This window comes from Paroedura picta, chromosome 2 (genome assembly GCF_049243985.1).
Source record: "Paroedura picta isolate Pp20150507F chromosome 2, Ppicta_v3.0, whole genome shotgun sequence".
NCBI lineage: Eukaryota > Metazoa > Chordata > Lepidosauria > Squamata > Gekkonidae > Paroedura > Paroedura picta.
The window spans coordinates 47,117,908-47,137,376 of record NC_135370.1 but is presented as its reverse complement, the minus strand read 5'-3'; positions in this window follow the sequence as shown (position 1 = coordinate 47,137,376).

Sequence of the window (19,469 nt, the reverse complement as noted above, 5' to 3'; positions counted from 1 at the left end):
CTTCTACTGCATCATGAATTTCAAGGGACGAAGCCCTATGAAGATAGGTTGAGGGACTTGGGAATATTCAGCCTGGAGAAAAGGAGGTTGAGAGGGGACATGATAGCCCTCTTTAAGTATTTGAAAGGTTGTCACTTGGAGGAGGGCAGGATGCTGTTTCTGTTGGCTGCAGAGGAGAGGACACGCAGTAATGGGTTTAAACTTCAAGTACAACGATGTAGGCTAGATATCAGGAAAAAAAAATTTCACAGTCAGAGTAGTTCAGCAGTCGAATAGGCTGCCTAAGGAGGTGGTGTGCTCCCCCTCACTGGCAGTCTTCAAGCAAAGGTTGGATGCACACTTTTCTTGGATGCTTTAGGATGCTTAGGGCTAATCCTGCGTTGAGCAGGGGGTTGGACTAAATGGCCTGTATGGCCCCTTCCAACTCTATGATTCTATGATTCTATGATTCTATGAATTTCACAAACTGCTTCAGTTTGTTGGTTTGTAAGTCTTCCATGAACCACAAACCATCACAGACTGCATTTCCCCAGTTCATGCCCATCCCTACATGGGACTCCGTGGTTGTTCAACTGATCCAGTGTGGCAGCTCTTAATGCACCTTCTCAGCAGAGGAAGCAGCTACTCACTGCTTGTCAGTTGCCTCCTGAATCCTTTCAATGCTGACTTATGCAATGTGTCATGTTTGATAGATATTGAAGTCAGCAAGAAACTTATCAGAGTTAGGCTAAAGTTCAAATGAAGTAGCATGTCTATACTTTACTGCCTTTCAGTAGATGATCAATGGACAGTTCTAGGCATTCATTAGGGATGCCAACTCCCTGTTGAGAAATTCCTGGTCGAGGAGCCTAGGACTGGCCATGTTTAAAGACCTCAGCAGGATATGATACCAGAAACGTCTCTCCAAAGCAGCCATGTTCTCAAGAGGATCTGATTTCTGTAGTCTGGAGACCCGTTGTAATCCCTTTCTTCTCCCTGCAACAGGTACTCTGTGAGGTGGGTGAGGCTGAGAGAGCCCTGATATTACTGCTCGGTCAGAACAGCTTTATCAGTGCTGTGGGGAGCCCAGTGTCACCCAGCTGGCTGCATGTGGGGAAGTGAGGAATCAAACCTGGCTCACTAGTCTGTGCTCCTAAGCACTACACCAAGCTGACCACGGTTTGGCCACCCTGCCCTACAGCATGAGGCCTGGCAAGCCTAGCATGTTCTCACTTTGTTGTGGCTCAAAGAGGGGCTGTGGCTCAGAGGTAAAGCATTTGTTTGGAGTGAAAAGGTCCCAGGTTCAATCTCTACTACTACTACTACTACTACTACTACTACTACTACTACTACTACTACTACTACTACTACTACTATTATATTTAGATTTAGATTTATTTCCCACCACTCCCTAAACGGCTCATGGCGGGTCACAATGTCTAAGAAAACCCCCATTAAAACACCCGTTAAAACTTTAAAATACTCCCAATATGGTGGAAAAACCCCATTCCTAATCCCAACAATGAGACCAACACCATCTCAACCCCGTGGCCAGGACGGAAACCAGACTAGTATGGATCGAGGGCTGAAGTATCTTCCAGGAATGCTAGGAGCTGGTCCGCCGCAGCCCTTTCCACCACCTTTCCCAGGAATGCTGTGCGCTACTGGGCGGTAGCTTGCAGGGTCATGCGGGTCCAGAGATGGTTTCTTGAGGAGAGGGCATACCACCACTTCCCTCAGTGCCTCAGGGAACTCCCCCAGTTGGAGAGAGCAGTTGACAATATCCCCAAGCTGATCACCTATCCGTCCATCACTCCCCTTAAGAAGCCAAGACGGACAGGGATCGAGGGGGCAAGTGGTCGCCCTCATCCTCCCTAGCAACCCGCCCACATCGGATAAAGAGAGCTGCCTGAAATATACAGAAATATCCCAAAAGATCTGGCAGTAGGTGACGTGAGAGACTTCTGCCTGATAAGACCATGGGGAGCTGCTGCTAGTCTGAGTAGGCAATGCTGACTTTGATGGACCAAGGGCCTGATTTACTATAAGGGCAGTTTCATGTGTTCATGTGTGACCTTGGCCCAGAATCTTTCCTCACATTACCTTACCTCTCAGGGCCATTGTGAAAATAATGTAGGGAAGGCAGAAGTATGTATGCTCGCCCGAGAGCCTTTGAGGAAGGGCAAGATGAAAACGAAGTAAATAGATATTTCGGTAGCTTTTGACAGTGCTGATGATGACATACTACTTCGACACTATGAGCAGGTGTTAGTAGCAGAAGGCTCTACGCTTGAGTTGCAGCACTTTCCCCCCAAAGGAACAGCCTCAGGGGGATTGTTACTATTATTGATAATACCTCTTCTGCCCTGTAGGATCTGCTGGTCTATGTTCCACGTGAACTGATTCTGCAGACAACCTATATATATTATCATGACACGACAAAAGCGATTTCTTGGGAGCATCTCTGCCAGCTATGAAGATCTGGGCTGGACTTCTGTTTCCCTTCTTATTTTATGGTATTAAAACTAGGGTGGGAGCCGTGTGGCAAGATCCAAAGGGGTCTTGGCTTGTAGCCCATGTTTTTCAGCTCACGATCCTGTGAAAACAGGTCCTATGAATCTGGGATCAGGCCAGGCTATAGTCAACTGGAAATTATTGCAGTTTTTCATTACTGTTATTGTGTTTGTAATGTATTGTATATGTTTTTTAAATAGTAATTTTTAAAATTAAAAAAATAGTAATTAAGTAGTGATTTCTTTATAAATCGCCTTGGGGAGAATAGTAGGATAAAATGGCAAAATAAATAATTATCCATTACTGTTTAATGCCTGTTTAAAGGTACTAGAGGAGGTCACATATAGCTTTGAAGTGGGGCATCTCCACTTTGCTGAAGACAATCAGCTGTACATTTTCTTGGAAGTGAAGGCTTTGAAATGACAGGCTTGAAGATAAAGAGCCATGGATGACAGGCTTCCTTCCTCCTGGGGTTTTCTAGCTTGCAACTGTTTGGTTGCCTGTATGAGCTAAAATGTGATGTATTTCCCCGTTTGCTATGATTTTAAAGCATGGGGATGGCTGGAGTCATCGCCAAGTTGTAAGATCTCTCTGTAATTCCGGTATAGTTGGATGTTGAATGGGGAAGTCATGTCACTGAAAGCTGTAAAGGTTCAAGGTACCAGTTGTTTATGTATTTCGAAAGATTTAAGCTACGGCCTTCATTCTTTTTTATTGTCAGCTATATGGGTTTTTGATTTTTGCCCCCTGTACTGGGAAAGAATTTCCCTTGGCACCTCTTCAGTGGCTAATGTTGAATTACACACTACCTTACATTCCTGCCTCCCCCCCCAAAAAAAACTACCCCCAAGCCCCCCTGAAGACAGAAGGGGGATTTTTGCCAATTTTTTCACAGTCTCCAAATCTTCCTGCATGATATTCCCAAACATCCCACATTTCGCAGGGGAATTTTGGGCTGCAGTGGCTGGCAGCCAGGGAAGTAGCATTTCATGGGCAGAGGTCCTTCCATCTGTGGAATCTGAGGTTAAAAATAAAGCCCTGTCTGCAGCCTGACCTACCTCATAGGGCTATCGTAAGAATAAAATGGGAAAGCCATTATATATGCTGCTTGAACTCTCTGGAGGAAGGGCAGCATGGTGGATATAAAGAGAACAGGTTAACATTTGCATTGACACTGCATTATTAATTTTTCTTGCGTATTTTAAATTTATGACAGATCTGAATAGTTAACTGTTACTATTGTGTTTAATATTAGAGTGCGCGTCTGATCTTGTTTCAGGTTTGCTTACACTTTCTCTTCAGAAGAAGAGCTTCTTTTTGTACTTTGCTTTTTACTACCTGAAAGAATCTCATAGATGTGTTATGCATGGGCCAGAATACCCGCGCTGGCGGCGGCAGGGCATCGGGGAAAATCCCTGATTATGCATGCCCCCGCTGCCACCGTGGGCATGGCCCGGTCCAGGGCCACGGAAGGCCTGCGTTAGGAGAACATAGGAACTTCGGGATACCGTGGACTCCAGCAGGGGATGGGGCAGGCCGGCGCTGTGCATAATTGAAAGCGCTAGGCCTTTCGGCCCGGCCTGCCCCGACCCATGCTGTCCCTGTAGGGACACCGCATGCCCTTGCGAGCTCCGCAGAGCTGCGGAGCTGGCAGGGACACCTCCCTGTGCCCACTGTAGTGTGCAGTGGGGGCCTGGCCCCTCCCCACTCACCCATGGCCACTGCTATGGCCGGGCAGCATCCCGGGCTTCCCAGCCCTGATGTGCAGCACGTGTGTGCGCGCTATGCCAGGGCATCGATGAACATTGGGGAGCCCCATCCCCGAGCATACACGGGGAATGGCATGGCATCGTGCCCCACCACAATGGCGCAGTGGCCGAATGGTGTAGCAGCCGCCGTGCATAATAGGTCATAGTGGCTTACAATTGCTTACCCTTCCTCTCCCCACAACAGACACCTTGTGAGGTAGGTGGGATTGAGAGAGTTCTGAGGGAACTGTGACACAGACACAGCTCCAACAACCAACAACTTTACTGGATCCAGAAATACTGAACAACAATCGGAACTGTGGAATTTATATACACTTTTGAGACTCCTCCAAGACACGTGATTGGCCCTTAATGGAGGCCTGTTATTGGTCCATGAATCTGTTCTGTGACTGGCTAAGAGTCCATGTCTGGCAAATCCTGAGCGAAGGCTCAGGATCTCAGCCTTTGGTCCAAGCTCAAGGTTTCTTAAAAGGTCCCTTGAAATCCCCATACATAGCAGGTCCCCCAGCTGGCTGCATGTGGAGGAGGAACAGGGAAAAACCCGGTTCTTCAGACTAGAGGCTGCTTCTTTTAACCACTACCCCAAGCTGGCACTTTAATATTTTAATGTTCATTTTTTAATATTTTCATAGAGCCCCTGCAGTTTATTAGTTTTCCTAACTGGAAGAATTCAAGCTGCCTTCGGAACAGCACTGAAGAATCGTAGAGTATAAAATAGCCCCCACAAACCTTTGTCTCATTTTCATAAAGGGCGGGGGGGGGGAGGAAAGAAAGCCTTGCTTCTGTATAATAGCTTTTCTGTATTTGCCTACAGCTAAGGAGTATCCCAAGGAAAAGAAAATCATTATTTAAATGTTATCTTTTCATACTCCCGGTTCCCTAGCTGAGCTCCCAGTGTGGTGTCGGCTCCATTAAGCTACTTGGTACAGGAGCCAGCTGTGATTTCAAAGAACTGTGACTTGGAATGGGAACAAACAGTTCAAGTAGATAAACTTTTAGGACAGGAATCAAAGTTGTATGCAAATATAAGAAGAAATAAGGAACAGTAAGGGTGAGGAAACCATTGTGGTTTTGCCTGGGATGGGCTGTGGAGGAGATCTTTTCTCACACAAATGTTGCCCGAATAGTTATACAGCTACTGGGGTATATAATTGGGTCCTCCTCTGCCCTTGTGGCATCTAGATCCCCATGGGACCATCCATCGCCCCAGTTTACATCTGTTGACACTGCGGGGATAGGTGAATGAGGACGGGTCTATTAGGAACTGTCCTGCCTGCCATCTTTGTCTTTTTAAAGGGTGTTATTTTATTGTACTTTATTGTTATATCGGCAAGGTGGTAATCTTACTGTCTTATGTTTTTATGCTTTTATGGTTGTGAACCACCACGAGCCAGCTGGTCTGGGAGTTCGTGGTATAAACATTAAATAAATAAATAAATTGTAACATAAGCATTTGCTCTCTAAAATTGTGCATCCATTTAATCATGCATTTTTCACTTGCCCTTCTGTTTCAGATTTGAGAAGTAACATATATTCATCATAGTAACTGATCATTTTGCTTTGTGCTCCTCTGGTAGACTCTTTTTCTTTTAAGGCTTTGCCTTCCATGTTCATTGTTTCCTTCAATCTTGAAATTGATTGATAATATATTAGCCATTGAACATGAAATCTTTCATCTTTGCCAAAACTTGGATTTCCCTTGAGCCTATAGCATATTTCATAGGTTAGAAAGTCATTTCAGTTTCTTGTGTTTGCCTCATAATAGGCTTCAATTGGAGACATCAGCAGGGAATTTGGAGAGCTCAATAAGTTCCATTGTGAAAACCAAACTCTCAAGAGTCCATGTCTGATTACATGACTATTTTCTAGTGCTGTAGCTGTTTTGATTGATTTTTTTACCTATAAATAGTAATAAGACTTCTACTGATTCCAATTTTACTGTACTTTGTTTAGGGTCTTTGATGCAATCTGTAATCCAGTCCTGCCAATCCTCCTCGCTTTTTCTTGCCTTGGAGGTTTCTGAAACTTATCCTTGGTTTCTTGCCATTCCAGATAAATGTGTTCATCTGTCTTTGCCACTTTGAACCTGATTTGGAACACCACCAGTAGCCAATGCAGCTGCTGGAGGCCTGCTTGAGTATGCGTCCTCTGGGAAGATGTCTGAGTCAGGGCCAATGGTAGCCCAACATAGTTACAGCAAATGACCCTGGAGGTGACCATTGTATGGATCCCTGTGGCTCTGTCTCTCAGGGACAGATAGGGTGCTAGTAGCTTTGCCTGGCAAAGATGGTAATACACCTGGTGCACTTCTGACCTGCGCCTCCATCCATAAGGAGGTGTCAAAGGTCTTGATGGTGCATTAAACTGTTAATTGTACTCCATCAAGGCAGGGTAGATGCGCTTCTTCTGCTGACCCTTTCTTCCCCAGCCACAGGACTATCAAGGGGGTGAACTTCAGGTGGCTTTGTCAGTTGTAAAGCATTTCGTTGAATGATGAAAAGTGCAGCCATGCAAAGAAAATTGGGCTTTAATCAATTCAAATGGTTTGATTAAGGCTGCCATCTCCAGGCTGGGAAATTCCTGGAGATTGAGAGGTGGAGCCTAGAAAGGATGATGTCTGAGGAAGGGAAAAACCTCAGTAGGGTATAATGTCACAGAATCCGCCCTCCAAAGCAGCCATTTTCCCCCTAGGGGAACTGATCTTTCTTGTTTAGACAGCAGCTGAAATTCTAAGAGCTCTCCAGGCCCTACCTGGAGGTTGACAACCTTAGATTTCATGAGGCGAATAAGAAGCTTACTTTAGAGGGGAGTAGGGAGAAGAGCCTCTTGTGGCGCAGAGTGGTAAGGCAGCAATATGCTGTTTGAAGCTCTGACCATGAGGCTGGGGGTTCGATCCCAGCAGTCGGCTCAAGGTTGACTCAGCCTTCCATCCTTCCGAGGTCGGTAAAATGAGTACCCAGCTTGCTTGCTGGGGGGTAAACGGTAATGACTGGGGAAGGCACTGGCAAACCACCCCGTATTGAGTCTGCCAAGAAAGCGCTGGTGGGTGTCACCCCAAGGGTCAGACATGTCTCGGTGCTTGCACAGGGGATACCTTTACCTTTACCTAGGGAGAATGTGGGGTTTGTGTATATTGTGTTTCTTGATTTGGGCATTCCTTTAAATAACAAAGCAAATTATTTTCTGCAGCAGAGATTTCCTGTCTTCTGCTAGTAACTAAGCAACAACAAGCTGAGCTCTCCCAGGGACAGAAGTACTTTGCTGAGCTTATTGCAATGCCATAATGAGCATTTTGAAGGATGTGCATGCCAGTTAGTATCAGTAGCTTTTTAACCCCCTGTGGACTCACAGTGAAACAGTGAATGCAGAAAATCGCTCTTTTCTTCTTTTGTTAGGATAGCTGAGGGAACTTGAAGGTCAGCTTTCTATTTCTTCATTTTGAAGTTTCACCTGTTCTGTGGGTTTGCTTGCCCTTTCTTGGCCCTACCATGCCCTTTCCTCTGGAATATGTGACTGCCTTTGTATCCTTTGTGAGTGTTTGTCTATTCTACGGCTACTTAAAAAAGGCAATGCAAACACTCCTTGCTTGGCAGTTCAATATCACCTAATTTTGGATGGCATACAAACAAAATCTCCCCTCACTGTGACAAGGAAAGACTACTTAGGTGACACGTATGGAATCCTTGGGTTCACAGACACATTATTGTTCTATTGAATACATCTCATTAGATGTTAGCCTCCCCATGTGTACAGATAAACAGGAGAAGCACTCCCATATGATTTATTTATTTGACATTTATTAGCCACCTAATAATGAGTACCCAGCTTGCTGGGGGGTAAACGGTAATGACTGGGGAAGGCACTGGCAAACCACCCCGTATTGAGTCTGCCATGAAAACGCTGGAGGGCGTCACCCCAAGGGTCAGACATGACTCGGTGCTTGCACAGGGGATACCTTTACCTTTACCTTTTAATAAGAGCCAGTTTGGTGTAGTGGTTAGGAGTTCAGACTTCTAATCTGGCATGCCGGGTTCGATTCTGCACTCCACCACAGGCAGCCAGCCGGGAGACCTTGGGCTCGCCACAGCACTGATAAAACTGTTCTGACCAAGCAGTGATATCAGGGCTCTCTCAGCCTCACCCACCTCACAGGGTGTCTATTGTGGGGAGAGGAAAGGGAAGGAGATTGTAAGCCGCTTTGAGACTCCTTCGGCTAGAGAAAAGCTTCTTCTTCTTCTTCTTCTTCTTCTTCTTCTTCTTCTTCTTCTTCTTCTTCTTCTTCTTCTTCTTCTTTCTCCTTTACAGAACTCCAGGTGGCTTACAATATAAATAAAATATCACAAAAAGTAGTACAAAACTGTATTCTAAAACACACAGAGCTCACAATTTAAACACTCCAAATAGAACTACCAATCATAACACCTAAATTAATAAAAATGCAGTCCTAGATAAAACTGCCTTCTATTGCCTCCTGAAGGTCGACAAGGACAGGGCCCGGTACACCTCACTCAGGAGGCTGTTCCATAATTGTTGGTCTGCCACAGAAAAGGCCCTCTTTCATGTTCCCAACCAAACAAGCATCTTGAATTGATAGAACAGTTAGGTGCGTATTTCTAAGGCATGTTTATTTATTGCATTTTATACCATGTAGGGTTGCTAACCTCCAGGTAAAGGGAGGTCTTCCAGATTTACAGTTGATCTCCAGACTACAGAGATCAATTGCCCTATGCCTGCTGTGGTTGGTGAAATCTATGGCATTATACTCTGCTGGGTTCCTCCCCTCTGCAAACCATACCCTCTCCAAGCTACATCCCAAAATATCCAGGAATGTTTCAACTCTGAGTTGGCAGGCTAAGTGCTTCTGCAATTGTTTCATTTTTAGGACAGTATTCCAACACAACAAGCCCTTCTTGTATATTTTTTACTAAGTGATGCTTCACATCCATTTTTTTGTTCTCGAGTTGATAGTATCCATCTGTGCAAGTTTTATATGTAGTTACCTTACAAAAGTTGTACTGGTTTAGGTTCATCCATCTCAAAGTCTTGCATTAGTTACTGTATCAGTTCTCTGCCCGCTTCTGCTGCAGGCACGTATTCAGCTTCAGTTGTGGCTACATCTACATTTTCTTGCTTCCTGCTGCTCCAGCTGATTATTCCATTGCTTGACTTTGTAGTATCTCCTGCCCAGACTGAATCCATATATCCCAGTAGACTCGGATTGTCCCTTGTTGGTGACTTTAGTTTATGATGTGCAGTGCCATGTGGGTACTTTGTGAGTCTTCTGACTGCTTCCACTCCCTTTTGCTTAGTAATTCTGTCTTTCTGTGTAACATGCCCACGGATATTGTGATGGAGAGACACATCAATGTGCTTACGTACAGCAATTCACTCTACTGCTTGTTGTCAGGAAGAAGTTCACTACATCCTTGCTGGTTCAGGTAGTTCATTTCTAGATGAGCACTTGTTGGATTAGTTCATTTCATTATTTATGTATTCCAGAAATTCTAGGATTTTCTGCTTCTGGTCAAGAAGACCTCTTCTATCTTCTACTCATTCTATTTGTATCCTCGCATTCTATTTGTATTTTAGGATAATATTTGATGTTTCCTAATTGTTTAACTTCTATTTTTTTAGTCCTCCTTTTCTTCATAGCATAAAACAAGGTCATCCACATAAGTCAGAATGTCCATTTGTTGTCTGTATATCTTGAGTATAGGCAAAGTTCTATCTTCTCTAAATCCTTTCTTGATTAGCATTTGATCCTATTTCTCAATATTTTGTAGCTTATTTCAGCCCGTAGGTGCTCTTTTGCAATTTGCACTTGAGTTGCTTATCTTGTTCACATTCTGGTGGCTGCTCCATGTCAGCATCTTCCTTTATTTCCCTAATATTTTATTGACTTTTTATTTAAAAAGATAAAAGATGCAGAAGGAAAAGCAAGCAAATAAAGGGCAATATAAAAGATAAAATAGAAGGACATCAGTTACATTTTTAGTTCTTCAGCAACAAAGATCAATAACAAGAACATTTATTAAAAGCAGTATTATATTTAAAAATGGCTTACTTAAGCTCAAATTATCACGGATTTACAAAAAAACCCCAAAAATCCATACATCTTTTTTTACATTTCTAATGGTCTATTGACTTCATTCCAATAGATTTCTTTTCTCTTATTCTGCAAAGCAGCAAGTTATCAACTCATTCTTTTAACTTTTCTTCAAAAAGTTAAAAGGGTTTCCAATTAGAAAAACATGAAACTATAGTATTTTCTCTAACCAAAGAAAAAAGTGTAGCCATTTCTGCAAATTCCACCATTTTTATCATCTAGTCCTCTACTATAGGTATTTTTGAAATTGTCCAATTTTGTGCTCATTGTAGACTTGCTGCTGTCACCATATTAAAATCAGAGTTCTGTAACTATTTTCAGTTTGATTATCTATCAATGATATTGATCTGAGTCTTTAAAATCTTCTACATTAAAAATGTATTTGTATCAAAATTGTTTGGGTTTTTTACAAGTCCATTAGATATGTGGGAACACAGTATAATTAAACCTACAATAAAGCTTTGTGCAGAGATGACAACACTGTGAAAATTATAAAATGCATACTAGTGTATTTTCATATATTGTTCTTTAATTGTCATTAGGTATTTTTCATGCATTGATACAGTTTTGTGATGCTTTGTTGAACTTATTTTATAATTTTCACAGTGTTGCCATTTGTGCATAGAGCTTTATTGTTTTTTGCAAGTCAACCACATCTGATAAAAATTTCCTTTGTGTTGCTCAGATTTCCAAAATTTATTCAAAGTACTAGAGGCAAAGCCTGTTGCACCCAGAGAAACAACGGGCGCTAGGATGCACACCTGCACTGTGGCCTTCCTGGCAGCTGGCTACATGGCAAAAGCTCCTGCCCACCCCTGGACTCTTGAAGCCCTGCCTCCAAACCTCAAGGAACATTCCTAACCAAGGGGTCACCAATCTTGTGGTGTGGCCTGGAAATCTCCTGGAATTGGAGGTCATCTGCAGACTGTAGAGATTAGCTCCCCAGTGGAAAATGGCTGTTTTGGAGGGGGGATTCTGCAATGACAACTCAACTGCCTCACAGAGTATCTGTGGTGGGGAGAGGAAGGGAAGGGACTCCTTTGGGCAGTGAAAAGCAGGGTATACAAAAACAACTCTACTGGGAAGGTACTACTGGGAAACAGTGTCTCCCCCCTCCACATGTCCCATCCGTGCTTCTGTGCGTAGTTTACAGTTTCCCCATTTTTCATGCCATTGGTCTTAAATGTGTTTGGGAAAGTCAAAGGGAAAGTCTAAACCTTCCCAGTCCCACCCACATCAGCATTATCATCCCTGCTTCAATTGCCTGTGATAGTTATCCCCAAAGCATTCCTCCCTTCTCTGATTGCAAATTGCAAATCTCACATGACTTACTCATCAGTAAAACTTCCCAGGGCAGAGGCATTACCTGGCTGTCCTGGGTCTCAGAGGGCCAGCAGGGGGCTATTTCTGGGGCTCCCATAGCCCTCCCCTCCAGAAGGCATGCAGAGGCTGCACTGGGGGACAGCTCATCCCCCCCCCCATTCCCTCTTAGTTGAAAGAGGTCAAGAGACCAGGGCAAATTACCAGCTGCGGGGCATGCTCTGAGGCTGCCTCCTCTTCCCCCCTGCAAACTTTTGAAACCAGCAGGAAATTGTGGGCAGAGAGCTGATCTACGTATTAGCCTTTCCTGGCTGAGGGCTTCCTCCTAATTGGGGCTAAATTACCAGGGCATGCCATTCCTGGCTGAGGGCCATCTCCTATTGGTGGAATATTCCCAGGGGGGAGATTCAGAGTGAGTTGTTTGCATGCAATTTAAACTTATTGGCCCTCATTGGCAAATTGCAATTTGAACTGAGTGTCCCTCATTGGCAGAGTGTTATTTGAAATAACTGGCCCTCACTGGCAGAGTGCAGTTTGAACTGATTGGTCCTCATTGGTAGTTTCAACTGATTGGCCCTCTCTCCCTATTAGCGGCACACCCCCAGGGAGGGCCAATCAGGTATGGAGTGATTTGTCCGCATGCAATTTGAACTAACTGGCCCTCATTGGCAGAGTGCAATTTGAACTGATTGGCCATTATTAGCAGAATGCTCTCTCTCTATTGGTGGCACATTGGGAGGGCCAATCAGGAGCTGTCAAAGTGAATTTTATACATCATACACAATTTATTTGGAGACATAAATCACTGATAACCATTTTACAAAAGTTCTCTTTCAGGCTGACAGTTAATATTAATTTAAGCCCTTTCAACCACATCTTTTCCCAAAGTTCCATTGATATATCTGTCTCAAAATTCTTTACCCACTTTACCATACATTCTTTCACCTGTTCATCTTCTGTTCTGTATTTTAGCAAATATTTATACATTTCTGTTATCCCATGGTCATATTTCATACATAATTCTACCTCAGAGGCAATCCTGGTTTCTTCTAAGCCAAAATATTTTTATCCACTTTAAAACTTTTTAATAAGTGCACATGGAAAAACCATTGGCAATTATAATCCTCTTTTATTAAGTCTTTCCTTGGTTTCATTTTGCAGTCTCCTTGAACAACGACCAAAATGTCTTTATAGGTTAATCATTTATCTTTAATTAACATTTCCCATCTCTAAATGCCTCTTGCGTTAATATCTATGTTGGTGTTTTTGGGCAAAGTCTCATCTTGTATTTTTTCCATATCTTCAACATTGCATGTCTAATAAAATGGTTTGTATTAGGGAATTTTTTTTCTATGTGCATTGTATAATCCTGTTACATCTGAACGGATGATAGAAACCCCGCAATTATTCATATACTGCTCCCTGGTTTTATTCATAGAATGAACTCACATTGGCTCTTTCTTATAAAAAGATGCATGCACACACAGGCAGGATGTACATGCTTCAATTCTAATATGTGAGTGGGTTTTATGTAGTTCACCTTGAGTTCTCACATGAAATGTGTTGGGAAAACAGATGCCTGACTTGCTACTACCTTGATTGGGGAAGCTCCAGGGGGGAGCTGAGCAGTGGTCACGAAGCTGAACTACCTTTCCTGAACTAGCAAGGGGTGTGTGTGTGGGTGAAATTTAGCTGGCATTAATGCTTTATTTCTTCTCTTTTGTCTCCCAAGCCAGCAGCAGCCTCTCAGAGAACAAGGCAAATCTCTGCTGGGAGAAGTGTGGGCTTCTGGAGTACAGTCACTTTAAAACAGAGAGGGAAGCCTTGCAACCGGGAACCAGAAAGTCTTTGAACTGAAGCCCTGGCTAATCAGGAAAGACTGCTTTGCTATGTCAGCATTGCAGGCACGGAGCAGGAAGTTAATTCACAAAAAGCAGAAATCTACACTTATCTGAGTGGCAGTTTTTCATATATTGCGGCTTATATCAGCTCCTGGATATCGTGTGGGAAAGGTGGGGTCACTGCAGATCAATCATGCATGTTGCAGAGAGAAAATGTAAAGCACCCAAAATCAAAATGGATATGGAATCCAGTGCAGACGGAAGAGATTTATTAGGGCTGGGAGTGGATTAAAAGCACCATGCAGACTTGACCCTGGATTTCATTTATGGTGTAATGAGATCCTCAGTGAGACTGTAGGTGGACTGTAAATAAATGCTGGCTTGGATTAGTGCAGACACATTTGCATGTGAGGTTTTGCTGGTTTTTTTTGTTTGTTTGTTTGTTTTTTACGCCTCCCTAAAAAGTCACTCCAGAAAGCCAGGGAACCTTCTAGCAAAGCAGAGGAGACTATTAATGAGTAGCCTTATCAATGATTCCTGCAGGTGTGGGGATCTGGATCTTTGCCTTTGTAGATTTCCAGTCCAGAATGCAATCTTTATTTTTTTCATTCTTTCCAAACAGGAGTGTGAATAGAAGCACGACCTAACTGGTCAGAACTCAAAGTTCAGGCACAAATCAATCATAAGGCATTAAATGGTTTCTTTTGATGGTATCTGAAATGGTCAACCACAGCTGTTAGAAACAAATTGCTCTCACTGCAGGAGGGGAGGCCTGTTTCAATGGAACGGGCACATTGCGGGAGCTGTTTTGAATGGCTGCCTTGTGTTCAGAATGGGTAGACTAGGTTTGCAGAGTGACCTTTTCCAAAACCTAGGTGTCTGTTGCCGATCATGAAAGGGGAAAACAAATTTATTTTCCACGTCATGGTTTTCTGTTCCCATTAAGCAGAGTGTTCTTTTCGGTGCATTTTTTTGGTACAGAAATTACGAGCATAGTGAGCAGAGTTTGCGGTTGGTGAGCCGGTCTGGAAGCACATTTGAACATGTGAGAAATTCAAATGGGCCACCCTACCTGGCTATGGTCACATACAGACATGCTCACTCAAACCTCCCCACTGCGAATGGAGGTTAGAACACTGTGCATATCGCTTTACGCTTCTTTCTATGATGGGGTTTCAAAGAAGCGACAAAGCTATTCAAGATAAGTAATCTTCTCTAAAAAGCTTATTTCCATTTATTATCTGAAGAGAACTGAATGGGAAATGATGAGAAGAAGAGCTGGATTTATATACCCCACTTTTCACTCCCCAAAGGAGCTCCACAGGGGATTACAAACACCTTTTCCTTCCACGTCATCTCAACAGACACACTGTGAAGTAGGTGGGGCTGAGAGACCTCCAAGAAAAATAGGTGGGGCTGAGAGAGTTCTGTGAGAATACTGCTCTGAGAGATCTGTGATTAGCCCAAGCTAGGTGCATGGGGACGAGCAAGGAATCAAACCCAGTTCTCCAGATTAGAGTCCCCTGCTCTTAACCTGTTGTATCTGATGTTGTATCTAAACCGTTGTATCTAATGTTTGAGATAGTCCGAAGAAACGTAATTGCATTATCTTTTTCAAAAAGAACAAGTATCATCCTGAAATTTTTAAAAAATATATCAATTTTGCCTACCAATGAAAAAGATCATCTACAAGAAGGTACGATAGGCAAAAGTTGGGCTCGTTTGTACTAAATATTTGCACATGAAAGGTTTTGAAGGTGAAATCCTTAATGGAACGCGCTGACAAATTGTTTTCACAACCTGTTCACCACTTCTCCACAGCTGTTTTTTTCTCCAGTCTGGAGCTGTGGCACAGTTTAAACAGATGGGTATCTCCATGAGGCAATCTCTTCCAATCAAGTATCAATGGGGCAATGTCATTGGATCATACAGCTAGTCATTGTGATGTCACAAAGACAGGCGAAAGTCCCAAAACTTTCACCTGTCTTTTCTTGTTTTCTTGTTGGTGCCATATAGCTGCAGCATGATGGGTCTCAAGGCACAACGGTGAAGCATCTGCTTGGCATGCAGAAGGTGGCAGGTTCAGTCCCTGGTAACTTCATGTTCAAAGGAGCAGCAGGCAGCAGGAGATGTGAAACACCTCAGCCTGAAACCTTGGAGAATGGCTGCCAGTTGGAGTAGACAATATTGACCTTGATGGACCAAGGGTTTGATTCAGTATTCATTTGTTTTTGTATTTATAAACCGTCCTTCCCCTAAGGCTCAGGGTGGCTCACAAAAGTTAAAAATCAATACCAGTCAGTGCTATAATAAATATAAATTTTTAACGACATGCCCTGAAGGCGTGGCGGTGCTCGTTGGCGGTGCTGGTCCCACCTGGCAGCCACCATCAATGAGATGGCTCCTGGATGTCCTCCCCAACCATGGTATATGGCGGAGCTGCGGAAGAGGAAGAGAGCTGCGAGATGACTAGAGCGAGTGTAGAGGAAGCCTTGCGACGAGGTGTCAAGAACATCTTATCACACACTTATGAAGGCGTATGAGATGGCTGTGGAGCTGGCTAAACGTGAGTTTTATGTGGATAAAGTCTTGTCGCTCTGCTGTGACCTTCCTGCCATGATTAATACAGAAAGGGAACTGGAGGCCACCTTGAGGGGATATGTCTGATGACTTCAGGCATCTTACAGAGACAGAAGTGGACAGGTTGCTGGGGTCAGTGAGGGCAACCACTTGCCCCCTTGATCCCTGTCGGTCTTGGCTGCTCAAGACAAGTGACCATTGGATAGGAGACCCTCTGGGAGAGATTGTGAAACTTTCCCTGGTTACAGGGGAATTCCCAGAGGTGCTGAAGGAGGTGGTGGTCTGCCTGAAGAAACCATCCCTGAATCCACCAGACCCTGCAGACTATTGCCCAGTCTTGCATCTTGTGTTTCTGGGTAAGGTAGTTGAAAAGGTTGCCTCAGACCAGCTCCTAGCATTCTTGGAGGAAACTTCAGCACTCAATCCATACCAGTTAGGCTTCCTCTCAATCCATACCAGTTAGCATATGATTGCCTTGTATGTCCCTCATTATGGCCCATTGAATACAAACTCCTCTGTCCTTGGGGAGATCCCTGAAGGAGAGCAGGGCCCCCAGTGTTTGCATGGGATTGTCTTGCATTTAAGTCGAAGCAGCATTCTGGCCCTCCTCGGAGCAAGAGCAGAGCTGGCCTGCCATTGAAATGAAAGGGGGAAATCCAAAGGGATTTCTACACATCCCTGGAAGCACAGCTCCCTTTCAGGCCATTCCCCCAAGAGATAACGCTTCCGCCCTCTCATGTCTGTGCGGCGACCCATTCTACCAGAGCTGTCACCGTGCTAGCTTTTTCGTGACCAATTAATTTGCACATGGATTGAGAGAAAAATTAAATGAGGCCTGAAGGATAGGAGCAGAAGCCTTTGGGATCATTATGTGAACAGGTTTTAAAGCAGCAAGGTTATCACTTCAGCAGCCGTGTGGCCCTGTCTGAGTGCGTGACAGGAGAGAGACTACTCTGCTCCTAAATCTCATTATTCTTTTAATACATTCCCCCCCCCTTAGTCTTCTTTCTATGGGGTGTCCATCAGCGGAACCAATTTTCTCTTTTCTCTCTCTCTTTTTGTTCTTCCCGGCCTGACATCTTAATTGACATTCCCCCCTGTAGTTTGCTAGCATTAGGTGAGCACCATACGCATTTTGCTGTGACCAGCTTGGATGTTCAGCGAGGTTCTTGTTAGTGACTGACAGGCAGAAGCGCTTCAGGCAAGCGTGCTCATTTAGGCATAGCGTCAGACCACAAGGCAGGCCGCTGGAGTGGGAACAGCTCCAGAAATACAAAAATGATACTCTGCCATTTTTCTTAGATGACTGACTGACGCCGAAGGCAAATATTGGAGAGGCTGGCCACTTAGGGAGCGGGATAGTGAGAGAGTGGTTTGGTAGTTTCTTATTCCTTATTCCAGTTTCCTGTCTTCCAAGCTCTATCTCATTCCCTAAAATGGGAAGATATCATAATATGGTGGTATTTCTGGACTAAAGAGAGACTAACTAAATGAGGAATTCATTAAAATAACTTTAATATAAAAATGGAAACATCTTGTACAGCAGTGGTCCCCAACCCCCGGTCCGGGGACCAGTGCCAGTCTGTGGATCAGTCAGTACCGGGCCGTGGCTCCTCCTCGTCCTCCTCTCTGGCTGCTGCTTTGGGGGCTGCCCTGCGACTCTGCCACCGGCTTACCTTTAGTGCTCTCCAGCGACCACCATGGCTGGGGCTCCCCCTCAACGTGGCACTGCGCAGCTGCTGCTGGCAGCACCCCCCCAGTAGGCAGCAGGAAGTCAGGGGCACTGGCAGGAAAGCAAGCGGAGCAGGGGCTCAGGCAGCGGCGACGTCCCTCAACAAAAGACTCCCCCCCCCCAGTCCTCAGTAAAATTGTCAAGCGTTGACCGGTCCCCGGTGATAAAAAGGTTGGGGACCACTGTTGTACAGCAGTTTTCCAGCCTTTTTTCTAGAACTAAAGGCCAAACTACACAACAGGTATTATCAAGTCTGGCACCCATCTGCAGATATCTAAATTTGCAGACCGGGGGCACACTGACATTAAACAGGTTTTCTTGCAAAGCTGGGGGAACCCCCCAGGTTTGGAGAAGAAATGTGGAAGCTAAAAAAATAAATAAATTGTGGGGTTTAAATTCCCCCCCCCCCAGCCAAATCTGATGTCAGCCAAATCTGTGGATACTTAAATCCAGGAGAAGACAGGTCAGATTTTACAAACATGATAAATGCCTCCAGAGTTGCAGAAAAAATCTAAAACCTAAAAAATAGGAGAGGGAACCTCTAAAATGATAATAGAAATGCCTGTAGCTTGAAAATAATAGAAGGCCTTGGTGACACTTGTCAATGGAGCCCTTGGAGCAGAGTCTGAAAACCTCAAGAAACACTGGGACCTTCTGGGCATTGAACAATTAACACTAGCTCAACCCCAGAAGACAGCATTGCTTTGAACAACAAGTTCCCAAGAACTTGACTACGTTTCACGTTGCTCAGCTCCATCTACCATCAAATATCTGACTGTAATGATAATAATTTCTAAGTTATAGTTCTAAACTCTCCTTTGTGTAATCTTTGCATTCTGTATGAGGCTTTTGGGTTAAAGTGCTCACAGTGCCCCTTGTGAGCAAACACCCCCCCCCCCAACATAGATTTGTCCTTTTATCTCACTCCCACCCATTTTCAGGCAAAACCACATCTAGATATAAATGTTTTCAGTCTGCAGTCTGCCTGACCTGCACATTGGAAAAGGAGACACTTACGTAGTGCTTTCAGTACATTTGGAATACAGATGAAATATGGAACACAGGACTGTCACGTCTGTAATTGTCTGAAAATAATGTGATTCTAAAATATGACAATTTTGGCTTGTTTTGCGATCTGGACACCAAGGCCATCTATCTTCCAAGACATCATTTACAAATACAATTTGCAGAGAATAATCTTATTTACTTTCTTCAGTGTTAATGGGTCATCTCCCCCCCCCCAAGTTGTTATGCATGTACAGTTTTTCCAAGATAATAAAATTAGGTCTTTTGGTGGGGAAAACAGTGATAAGCATATTTTGGAACCTACCAGAAGATATGCATATTGATTTCTGTGGAAACTAGTTGGGATTGATGCAATATACACTGTATGCTTTATTATAGTGAGCAAATATTATTGATCTGATCATATAGAGAGACAATGAAGAAGAAGAAGACGAAGAGTTGGTTCTTATATGCCACTTTTCCCTACCCGCTCAAAGCGGCTTACAGTCGCCTTCCCATTCCTCTCCCCACAACAGACCAGGTACTGCAGGAGCAACCAGGTACTGTAGGAACCATTTCTGGCATGTTGCCTTGGGAGACCATTGATGATATTTGCAGTGAAG